This window comes from Pinus tabuliformis, chromosome 8 (assembly GCF_031772625.1).
Source record: "Pinus tabuliformis cultivar Carrire ecotype Pingquan chromosome 8, CPIR1, whole genome shotgun sequence".
Lineage (NCBI taxonomy): Eukaryota > Viridiplantae > Streptophyta > Pinopsida > Pinales > Pinaceae > Pinus > Pinus tabuliformis.
In genome coordinates this window covers 1,449,552,935-1,449,565,743 of record NC_142294.1, presented here as the reverse complement: position 1 = coordinate 1,449,565,743, position 12,809 = coordinate 1,449,552,935, and the positions used below count along the sequence as shown (strand labels likewise).

Genomic DNA, 12,809 nt, shown 5'->3' with positions numbered 1-12,809 from the left:
CTATTTTAGAATTCCATCAACAATGGAAGCAAGCTACTAGCTCCACATCAACAACAAGTCACCCGAGTTGATCTTTTATTTTTTAAATGAAATTATTAGCTATTTTGTGCAAGTTTGTTTTAGTTTATTTGAGGAAATATTAGAGACTTAGTTTCTCACTTTTCTTTGTAAATAAACTATTTATAGGGCTCTAGAACTCAAACTAAGGGTTTAAAATTTTTGTGAAGAATTGCTTTGTTACACTTTTGTAAGTCACTTTTTCATTAATTTAAATTGAATCGCCCTTTTGGATTCGATGTCTACGAAGGTAAAAGAAGTTTTGGTACTATTATCTATTATTTTTATTTGATTGGAATCTGAATATATGTCTATATATATATATATATATATATATATATATATATATATATATATATAGATAAATGACTTGTTACTTTTCCTTTTAATCAATAAAGTGGAAAATAATTGCTATTGATGTGTTTCATTTGTTGGTTATGAGTATAAGGAATATTGGAATTGTATGTGAATGTGTTGAATATTGAATTCTACTAACTATTTAATTGAATTCATTACTTTTATACTGCTACTATTAATGTTATAATTTGAAGATATAAATTTTCATGTTATGCATTTTGTTTCTTTTTCAGTGTAATTACATTAAAACCTGGGTTAACATTATAGTTATTAGTTTATTTTTGTTTTATAATTTTATCAGATATCACCATCTAGATCATTCCCTTTCCATTCACCTTAATTGAGCCACCATATGCTGGAGCAACTTTTCTATGGGTAACTAGACCCATTATAACTAGTTGGAACTACCAACTTCAACAGAAAAAAGTCTAATTTGGGACTTTGACCGGGTGATCTCCATAATGTTGATTTCAGTCATTTTTGGCCATCAACACATCAATGTCCTATTCATTCTTTCTACAACTCCATTTTGTTGACTTGTGTATGGAGTAGTCTTTTGTCGTGTTATACCACACTTATTACATAAATCTTTGAATTCCTTCATCTGTAACTCTCCACCATTATCTATCCTCAACACCTTAATATTATTCTCTATATGATTTTCCACCAAATGTTTAAATTATTTAAACATGTCAAAGACTTCATATTTCTTCCTAAGGAAATAGATATATGTATTCCTCAAGAATTCATTTATGAATGAGACATAGTACATAAAACTTATCCAATGATGGAAATGAAACAAGTCTAAACACATCAATATGCACAAGCTCTAAGACTGTTTTTTCCCTCTTAGCACCAGAGGGAAAAATCACATGATTATGCTTCCCATATGCACAATATTCATAAAAATGGAGGTCCAAAGTGAAATTAGACATACCTTCTACCATACCATTACCATGCAGTTTGTGAAGGTCCTTCTCTCTAATCTTTCCCATTCTTTGATGCAACAACATAGTCTTTTTACTAGAGACTACAAGATTTTATGCTCCACTTTCAGGAATGAAAAAATTATTACACTCATTAATAACAATATTTACTACCAACTTGTAAATATTTTCAATCCGAACTCCCGTCGTCAATAATAGTTCTCCTTGAACCATCTTGTAGGTATCATTCTTGAACACTATTTTTACATCTGCATTATCCATTCTACTTACATAAATCAGATTACTAGCCAATATAGTAATGTGTAAGACACTAGGAAGTGTATAATCCTTCCATTTTGTAACTTCAACTTGAATTTTCTTCGTCCTATGATTTTGGTCTTCCTTTCATCCCCTAGAAAGACATCACCACCATTAAGAATGCCTCATGATTTTGGTCATATGAAAGGATGTAGTTGAGTCATTCAAGCATGCCCCATGATATAGATGTGTACTTGAAGAATAATCCAAGTACACATCCCCACCTTCATCTAAGGTAGTTTTTGCCTCTGTAGAAGGAACATCATCCAATTTTTTCCTTTCTCAGGAGTTTTAGGTCTACAATCATTTTTGTAGTTCCCTTGTTTTTCACATTTTCAGTATACCTTTACAGGTTTTCCTCGAGGTTGAGATCTCCCATTGGAGGATTTTTTTTTGTTTGTTTGTTATGGGATCATCCTCTTACAAACAAGGCATCTCCATTCTAGCTCTCCATATTTTTCCATCTCATCTCCTCCGACCATAAGGATGAGACTATTTCATCAAACTTCAAGGTAGTTGTATTTCTACCTATAGCAAGAACCATACTATCTCATGATTCTGGTAGAGAACACAATAGTCGGATGCACTTATCTTCATATAAAATTTTGATATCAATATATAACAACCAACTTACCATAGTATTGAAGGCATTTATATTCTCTGTCACCGAGTCTACATCCTTCATCCTCAGGTTATACATATTTTTTCATAGGAATAATTTTTTCACCGAGGAATTATATTGATACAAAGTCCCTAACTTGTCCCACAAAGCCTTTATCATAGCTTCCCCTAATACATTCAATAATACTTAATCCGGGAGACATAATCATATTGTGATATTTTCCTTCTGATCTAACTTAGCATAGCCTCCTGTCAACATTCTTGTTGGTGTCATACTTAAATCTATATAAATCCACTTATCTCGGTCCACCAATAGATCCTCCATATTGAGATTAATAGCTCAAAACTATATCCATTGAATTTTTTGATATATTTCTTTCCACTCTTCACCATCTCCTTTCACTACAATAATCGATGTTGCAGATCTCACACTATAACTAAGTCTACCATAGGCCAGAGAAACAAACCCCTTAGGTGCAAAGGCATCCCCTTGAAGTTGAAACAACTCTGATACTAAACGTAGGCATTAACCCTGTACAGAAATCCACTACAAATGAATTCTTAAAAATAGAAAAATACAATGGCGAGAACATAAAAATAAACACAAATATTTTCTCGTGGAACCCAAAACTAGGAAAACCAGATTGATTTTTTATTATATTCCTTTCAATGTTACAACATATTATATACATGTTGAAGCATTCATAAACCCTAAAACATTAAGCCTAGATTAGAACATAATTGTAGTTCCCTTGTTCAGATTTACAAAATACCATGGGAAAAACCATTACGGAAAAAACCATGTGAAAATACTATGCAGAAAACCATGGGTAGGTCTGCCCACTATCCTTGGTCTGCCCAACCATTATTAGGTCCAGGTATTTCTAGTCGTGGAAAGAATATAACACATACCAAGATGATTAACCATACTATTGGTTTGTTTCCTTTATTCATTTAATATTTTAGTAAAAAATGATCCTAATCCCATTTGAAGTACTTAAATCAACAAAAGGACAAGTTATCATTAACATGACCTTAAGGATCTAATATGTATATCCTTTCCATCCTATTATCACCTTCCTTTGTGCTAGCATATGGCTTCTTAATTTATCCTTAAAACTAAGTGGAAAGTCCACTCTTCTCTAAATTCCCCCTTAGTATTGTTTGTATTCTTGGGTGGAATTCGATCAATACTTACATGATATATGCAATAACATGAATATACACTCTCTTAACACACTATGACCTTGAAAAAATAACCCATGAAGGTATTCTAATACACAACAAATATTCACGATATTATCAATATTTGTCTTATCGATCACATTGGTTGTGACTAACCATATTGACCCATTGACCCCAAAACTCTAAAACATGTTAACTCTTACGACCTTCTAACACATAACTTGCTGAGCTACTTAACCATTAACCCACTAATACCTTAACACACTAATCCATTAAACATATATCTTGTTAATATATTGATAAACATACCTCGTAAGACACTAACCTCGTTGAATTATTAGCTCTTAACTTGAATTGACCATATTCATAATTTGTAACTGTGGTTTACCAAGTAAATTCCCTTAGTCCCTTAACTGACTAACCTCGTGATCCACTAACCATTTTAATGCATTAAGAATCACCAAGCATGGTTGGTCGATAAATCCTTTAACCTCCTGAAAAATTAACCTAACTAATCCCTAATTTATTGACCCACTGACCCCCCAGGATATAAGTTTTTCACCACCTAACCCATTAATTTACTAACCCACACACATAATTAATTAACCCTAATAATCAATTAACACTTATACCCATAATTAACTAACTTCATTTGTTAGGAACAATATTATCCTATTGAACTCTTAAAATGCTAATTTGAAAACCATTGTTATCTCCCTTGACAGAGGGGATATATGGAACAAAATTTGTTCCTCGGAGAGAACCAACCTCAAAATACAAAAGGAATTAGTTATTTATATGGTTCTTTTGATATTCTTTCCCTCATAGTTTTGTTTCCTCATAATGGATCCTCTCACATATATGAAATGTAAACAATCAAGCATAACTCAAGTCTTGTACATCTAAGCTTCCAACCTACAAATTCCAACCACATAAATTTGAAAACCATTGTTATCTCCCTACATGGAGGGGATATATGGAAATAAATATGCTCATTAGAGAGAAATGGGATCAAAATACAAAAACATTACTTATTTATATGGTTCTCATAACATTATTTCCCTCAGGATTTTGTGTCTTGATGATGGATCCTCTTATGGATCCAAAATGTAGACAATCAAACATGACTACCCTGGTAAATACGAGCTTCCAACCTACAATTTCCAACCACAAAAATTTGAAACCATTATTATCTCCCTCCACGGAGGGGATATATGGAAAGAAGTATATTTATAAGAGAACTAGGATCAAAATACAAAAATAATTACTTATTTATATGGTTCTCTTGACATTCTTTCCCTTGGCATTTTGTGTCTTGATGATGGATCCTCTTATGGACTCGAAACGTAGACAATAAAACATGAATAGCATGGTAAATAGGACCATCCAACCTACAAATTCCAATCATAGAAATTTGAAAACCATTGTTATCTCCCTCCACGAAGGGGATACATGGAAAGAAATATTCATTCAAGAGAACCATGATCAAAATACAAAAAGGATTACATATTTATATGGTTCTCTTGACATTATTTCCCTCAGGATTTTGTGTCCTAGTGATGGATCCTTTTATGGATCTGGAATGTAGACAATCAATCATGACTACTATGGTAAATCTGAGTTTCCAACCTACCAATTCTAACCACATAATTTTGAAAACTATTCTTATCTCCTTTCATGGAGGGGATATATGGAAAAAAAATTGTTGATTAAAGAAAACCATAATCAAAATGCAAAAGGAATTACTCATCTATATGGTTCTCTTAACATTCCTTCCCTTAGGATTTTGTGTCTTAATGATGGATCTTCTTATGGATCTAAAAGATAGATTATCAAACATGACTACTGTGATAGATTATCAAACATGACTACTGTGGTAAATCCTAGCTTCCAGCCTATAAATTCCAAGCATACAGTTTTGAAAACCATTGGAATATATGGAAATAAATTTGTTCATTAGAGAGAACCGTGATAAAAATACAAAAGGAATTACTTACTTATATGATTCTCTTGGCATTCTTTTCCTCATGCTTTTGTGTCTGGATGATATATCCTCTTACGGACTTGAAAATTACAAAATAAAACATCAGTAATGTGGTAAATCTGAGCTTCCAGCCTACAAAATGCTAATTTCTAAACATACAAAGATCATAACTTGTAAACCCAAGGAACCTACTTACCTTTACTGCTAGTTGACCATCATCATGATCATACTTGACCATAATGAGACATTATTAACCATGGTTAATCCATATTGACCATACTAATAATATTAACCATATTTAACTTTAACTAACACACAAACCTATAAACATTGTACCCTTTAAACCCCTAACCTCATCATCCCACTGATCATTAACCTTGTTGATTTTATTTTCCATTTGCAAAGACTATGGAAGCTACAATCAAGTTTATTTAGCTAATTTTTTAGACTTCTCATGAAAATCCCACTGAGAACAAACCATTATCACTAATGGGTGAAACAATATCTCTTAATTCTCTCATAAATTAACTTCCTTATCTACTAAACCTATTAATAATGAGTCTCCCAATTTACCTTTTATTATTACTGTCTTTTAATATTTTCTTATGGTAAAAATTCTATATATATATGAGGATTACTTTTTTTTTAATTATGCCAGGTGTTCCCTTTGAAAACAACTCCCCCAAACTGCCCCATGTACCTGTCTGCACCATCCAACTACATGTTAGAAGATTAAAACATTGTTTGCTGTCGGATATCTCTACATTTGTATGGTTTGGCTAGCCATTGTTTAGCATTAACATTGCCATAACAATCCACGATTGTGATTACCTTGGTGGTTATGGTAACCACCTATGTTGTTAAGTTTTCTCCATTTTCATTGGCAAAACCTAGTTTTATATTCAAAGCGTACACGGTCTAAATGTTTTTTTCTCCTGAAACCGCAAGAGTTGGCGATGCTTCTTATGGTAGCAGCCTTACAACATTCTGTTGTCTTTGGTGTTATTGCATACATTGCTATGAGTACACATGAAGAGAGTCTCCTTCAAATTGTCAGTAAGACCAGGCCTTAGAACTAGCATATTAATACTAATGTGTCTAGCCATTTTGCACAAAACATTGCAGGCACTACAATGATTTCTTTTAATGAAATCACTCGTTGGGAAAGTGTTGGAGTTAGAACAAATGGAGAGGTTGTTTTTGTGGTTTTCAATCATGCTGTTTGCATTTAGGGTTACTTGAAAACATGACTACGCCACAGATATGGGAATGCCATCAAGGATAGGAGCATTTGTTACCTATTATTACTAGGTCTCTTGGAATTCATTGATTGCTGGGTATACCCGACATTATTTTATATATCAATTTCTCCTTGTTGTTGTAGTCCGTGAAAGCTTGCAGATGTTGATAAGGAGGGAACAACAACATATCCTTTTCTTTTCTTAATCACAGAGTGGTCATTTGATTCCAAGGTCTTCAGAAACAAAATCATGATGCATTATTCATGTACTAGCTTAGTCACAAATAATTAGGTAGGAGAGTTCAAAGAATTTATGGAAGCTACCCATGCAACTTAATTTCAAAGGTACATGGTTCCCCTGTTTCAGCCAATTTAACATTGCCTCAATAATTCCCACTTCCAGGTGGTTGAGAAGGATTATTTTGTGAAACGTTGATCACATTATATGTTTGATTTCCTAATTTGATAGTTGTAAGTTTTCTTGGCCAACAAAAATATGCCATTTCTCCATTTATTTTTCCCTCTCTGGAAAGGAATACAAAGAATTATTGAAATCAAGTTGTCCATAAGAAAAATGTATTAGGAAAATGGATGGAAAACTTTTTCGGGATTGTTAGAGTGAGTTTCATGAAGAGGAAGCAAAGGCAAAAGGAGCATAATAAAGGCATGAAATGACATGGAAGCCTCTGGAAGTAGTTGCTACTTGAACATATATAAGTAATAAAGTAGTGGTTGTAGCATATCCGACAAGTAGCAACCTACCTTCAGCCAAACAATCTAAGGAATCCAATCATCATTGACCAATGCTATTGCCTAGGTTGTACTGCCCTGGTGATCATCATTCTCCTCCTATATAAACATTTTTCCTTTATTTTATTTTATTGCAGGATTTTTTCTATATGGCACTTGAAGATTGAAGTATCATATCACCATAGACATTCTGAAACTTATTATGCTATTTTGGTTTCACTGTTAACACTAGATTTATTTTTATAACTTAATTTGTTGTAAATATTGGCTTTGGTTGTGCAGGAATCTAATATGAATGTCAATATCACTGATGTCTCATACAAAAACATAAGGGGAACCTCAATAACACTGGAGGCCATTAATTTAAGTTGTAGTAAATTATTTCCCTGTGAAGATATCAAGTTGGAGAATGTGAATTTGAGCAAGATGGAAATCATCATTTCTACAATAATTGGCATTGGAGATACTACATGTCATCTCTTTGAAGCATTGTTTTGATTTCATCTCAAACTAGGCTTAATTTTTTTTCAACATTGCAACTTTTTGGGTGTATATCAAGTTGAATCTTGTTTTGATTTCAGTCTCCCCACACATAAAGTAGATTTATATTTAATTTTAGTTATGGAAGCTTTTGGATTCACATGATTTGATATTTTAGATAATTTAGATGGGTTTTTCTATTGTAGTAATCCATGGTTTATATGTAGCTAAATATGATCAGGCTTGAAGGAAAGATGGCAATCATCATTGCTGCAACCATTGGCATTGGAGAGACAATAGGTCATGTCTTTGCAGCACATGGTTCCCAACACCTGAGAGCAGATGTGAAAATCACAGAGCTCAGAAATACATTTGAGTTCATCCATTGAAATGTGAGGAATGAAGAACATGTGGAAACCACAATGGACAAGGGTAGTGTATTTCTTCCACCACAACTCGGGCCATTCATATGCGTGAGTATGAAACAATATCCTTGGATTTGGGAGAAAATTGCTGGAGTTTTCACCTCCCTCAGACTATTCTTTAAACACTCTGGATGTGGCTCAGGCATCGTTGTTTACTATCATAGAGGATTCTATCTTTATTAGTTGACATTATTTGATGGTGGATTGTAGGAATACAGAGACAAACCTCTATGATAGTGCTCGTTGGTACACAACTCATTCCCCTCTGTTTTGTTTTCAATTTGGGCTCATTTTTTATTTAAGATTGGCAACCTATGGGTGCATAGTTTTGATTTTAGCTTTCTAATTTTAATTTTGGTTTTTGGTTTCATTTGCACAAGTTGATATCTACTCATCAAACTCTATGTACTGGCTTCAGTTCTGAACTTTTTATTTTAGTGATGATTCTGAAAAATTAGAATAAGTTGGAATATTTGCAGGGAGGTTATTTCACAGAAGAGGCTTTGATCATCAAGGGGAAATGCCTCAAGGAACTGGAGCTACGATGTTTTTTTATACTATTTCTACCTTTTGGAGAGTTGGTGATGCTTCTTGTGGTAGCATCCTTACAACATTCTGTTGTCTTTAGTGTTATTGGATACATTGTTATGAGTACACATGAAGAGAGTCTCCTTCAAACTGTCAGTAAGATCAGGCCTTAGAACTGACATATTGAGACTAATATGGCTAGTCATTTTTCACAAAACTTTGCAGGCATTGCAATGATTAGTTTTAATGAAATCACTCTTTTGGAAAGTGTTGGAGTTAGAACAAATGGAGAGGTTGTTGTTGTTGTTTTCAATCATGTTGTTTTCATTTAGGGTTGCTTGAAAATATGGCTATGCCACAAATATGGGAATGTCATCAAGCGTAGGTGCGTTTTTTAACAAGGATTACTTATTTGATGGGATTTCTTACATAATCTATATTATTGCTTGCTGGATAGCTAGGTTTCCTTTCTTCTGATAATCATATAAAAGAAGCTTCTCTCTTATTCCTTCATAAAATTATCTGAGAGGGACTATATTTTCATGCCAAAGGTGACCCAAATCCTTAATTACATGTAGGAGTTCTTTTCAGTCCTTGCAAGTCCCTTTAACTCCTTTTCAATCCTTTTGAGTCCCTTACCTAAGAAGCCTCAGAGAAATAGTTCCTCCTTCGTTAAGATTGGCTTTGTAGACAATGCCAAAGCTAGTTGACCTGTTGTATTCAACACATCCTCCATCGTGAGATTCTCCCCACCTTCAAAACCACCAATCTTCCCTCCCCTATTTCTTCATCTTCGAATTCATTCATAGAAGGTCCCCTCCTCCCAGTACTTTCATATTGTGGGCACTTCAAGATTTACATATTTCTTTCTTTTGATCATTGAGATGTGTTTTGGTAGATACTTGGCGACCTCATTGCACTAGCCAACACAAAACAAATTCAAACTAAATATTGGTTGCAATTCACTAAGGTTGATGATCTCATAGTGAATGGTGGGGGATGTTGGGATGGACAAGGAAGCTCCCCGTGGAGCTGTCAAAAAAAAAGCAAGTATGAATAAAGTTATCAGTTGTACCATCAATCATCTGTTTCCTTTTTAGTGATTTGGGTAGCATCTACTTACACATCTTCATACTTATATTGACTAAAATGCATTGTTTGGTGTGCAGTGAAAACTCAGGCATGAGGTATTGCTTCTATCTATTTAATTGGTTTTGAACTTAGCTAGATTGCAGATTTTGGGAATATTTTGGGATGTTTATTTTGTTTAATTTTATTTGGATTGCAATTTTTGGAAATATTTGGAAATATTTGATTTTGTTTAATTTGATTTGACTTAGCTTTTATCTATCGAATTCTGAAGTATTTCCAAACTACAAAAAAATTCATCTAATATAATTTTTTAACAATTAAGAGTTTACCTTCGTGATCTTGACATTGTGAAATGATAATGGGCAATCTTGACATTGTGAAATGATAATGGGTAGTCTTTACGATTCTTAGGCACTACCAATATAGTGCTGAAAGATATTACTTCCATCAACAACAAGAAGTTCCATATCTCCATTGATGCAAGTAAGAATTTCCTCGCTGAGCGATTGAATATCAAGGCCCTGGAGAATAGCCCCAATATCGATGGAATTCACATATCTTATTCCAATGTCTAGCTTCTTCCAATATCTAGCTTCAAAATATCAACATAGGAATAGGTGGATTATATTTTCCAACAACATTCCAAAATTGTGGAAGAAAGGAGAACGATTGTATTAAAGATAATACTTTTAACTTTGTATGTGCAGGAGATGATTGTATTGGTATTTTGGAAGGCACTTCCAATATTAACATTGAATAGGTTACTTGTGGATAAGGCCATGGAATTAGGTGAAATAGTTTCATCAATATTTTAAATAGACAAAGGATATGACCATTCAATGTAGTGCATTGACAATAGATTTTTGTTATTATTATATAGTGTGGGAAGCCTAGGCATATATCTTTCTCTTAATGGAGTCACCACTATCACTGTAAAAGGAGTTTCTTTCACTGGCACTGACAATGGTGTTAGAATAAAAACATTGCAAGGAGGAAAGGGCTTTTCTAAGGGCTTAAAATTTGAGAACATACAAATGAACAATGTAAGGAATCCAATCATCATTGACCAATATTATTGCCTAGGTTGTACTGCCCAGGTGATCATCATTCTCCTTCTATCTAAACATTTTCCCTTTATTTTATTTTATTTTATTTTTTTTAGTTTTTTATTTATTTATTTATTTATTTTTTAATTTTTAATTTTTATTTATTTATTTATTTTTATTTATTTTATTTTTTTCTGTATGGCACTTGAAGATTGAAGTATCATATGACCACAGAAGTTCTGCAGCTTATTTTCCAGTTTTGTTTTCACTGTTAAGATTGGCTTTAGTTTTATAAATTACTTTGTTGTAAATATTGGCTTTGGCTATGCAGGAATCTAATATGAATGTCAAAATCACTGATCTCTCATACAAAAACATAAGGGGAACCTCAATAACACTCGAGGCCATTAATTTAAGCTGCAGTAAATTTTTTCCTTGTAAAGCTATCAAATTGGAGAATGTGAATTTGAGCAATGGAAATAAACAAGTACAGTCTCTTTGTAAAAAAGCCAAGGGACTTAAAGTTAATTATGTTAAGCCACCTTTGGTTTATTGAAGGGTGAATGCCTATGCTAAATGCAAACCTTAATATACTAGTTGATTTATTAGTTATCTTGTAATTTTATTTCAATGTCAATTTGAGCTTTGGAAATAATGAAGCTCAACCTTTGTGAAAATTCCAAAGGGCTGAAAGTTATTTCTGTCAAGCCCCCCTTGGGTTGGTTAAAAAATTAAATGTTCTCCAAATGTCAAATTGAGTACATTGAACTTTTCATTAGCTATCATTTAATCTGAAATATGTTCAACTTATTATAGTTTAATGTACTCTTCTTTACAGTATCTTTTCATTGGTTTACTTAAGAATATTTTCATTGAAACAATTGTGTTTCACTTGGTGTATTGATATTTGTGAATTTTGCATCATTATTTTTGGTTATTAATAAGATTTCCAATGATGTTATATTGGATTTTTAATTTATAAATGAAAATGTATTGTATAATCAAAGACAAGTTAACATAATTTATAGAATTTAAGCACTTTTGATCAAATCAATGATAATACGATTGATGTCCCTTATTTTCTTCCTTGAACAAGAAGGTATGTCACTAGCACCAAGTTGTCAGAAAATTGGTTGTTTTGAGTGGCCAACCACTACATATTCTTTTTATAATCTCAATGATGTTTTCACCCAAAAAAATGTTGAAGCTTAGATCAACAACATTGACATTAGGTAGACCCCAGATTCCTTGAGCTTCTACCTTTGAGAATGTCGCTATTGACTCTGAAGCGTTAAGCTTTGGCAAGCATTGCTACTAACTGTTTAGATTATACATATGAGAGGGGCATTTCTCCAGTGAAATAGTTTCCAAGAATAAGAAAGCACTACAAGTTTCCTCCTTAGTAGATTTCTTTGCGCAATGAACCATTGAGGGGATTTTGCTACATGTCTAACATGTTTTGCATTCACATATCCAAGCTAATGAGATGACACACTAAGAACATTGTTTTTAGAAAGGATAACCTGTGACAAAAATTTAACTTTCCACTAAACATAAAATCAATAGTAACAACACACATTGCAATATAGACTAACACATGACATGTGCATGAGGGTTGCAAAACCATTCTTGGAATCTCAAGGGAATGGCAGTTCAATGACCTTTCACATTCCTAGTCTATTCCACTTCTGGCATTGTTTTTCCTTCCACATTCTCAAGCTCTTTACAATAATGTAAATAGTAAATACTTACCCAAGGTTTGGTATCATTTCCTTAAATAAAAATTATATCCTTTCAGTG

The 12,809-nt window shown here is 33.0% G+C and overlaps 1 long non-coding RNA gene across 1 annotated transcript; it reads left to right on the top strand.

The window, feature by feature from the left end:
* The first annotated feature begins 8,416 nt into the window (after positions 1–8,416).
* On the top strand, positions 8,417–8,956 carry LOC149241182 (uncharacterized). Its single transcript, XR_016245597.1, has 2 exons — positions 8,417–8,589; positions 8,823–8,956. It is a non-coding gene; the product is annotated as an uncharacterized LOC149241182 (long non-coding RNA).
* Positions 8,957–12,809: the final 3,853 nt, after the last annotated feature.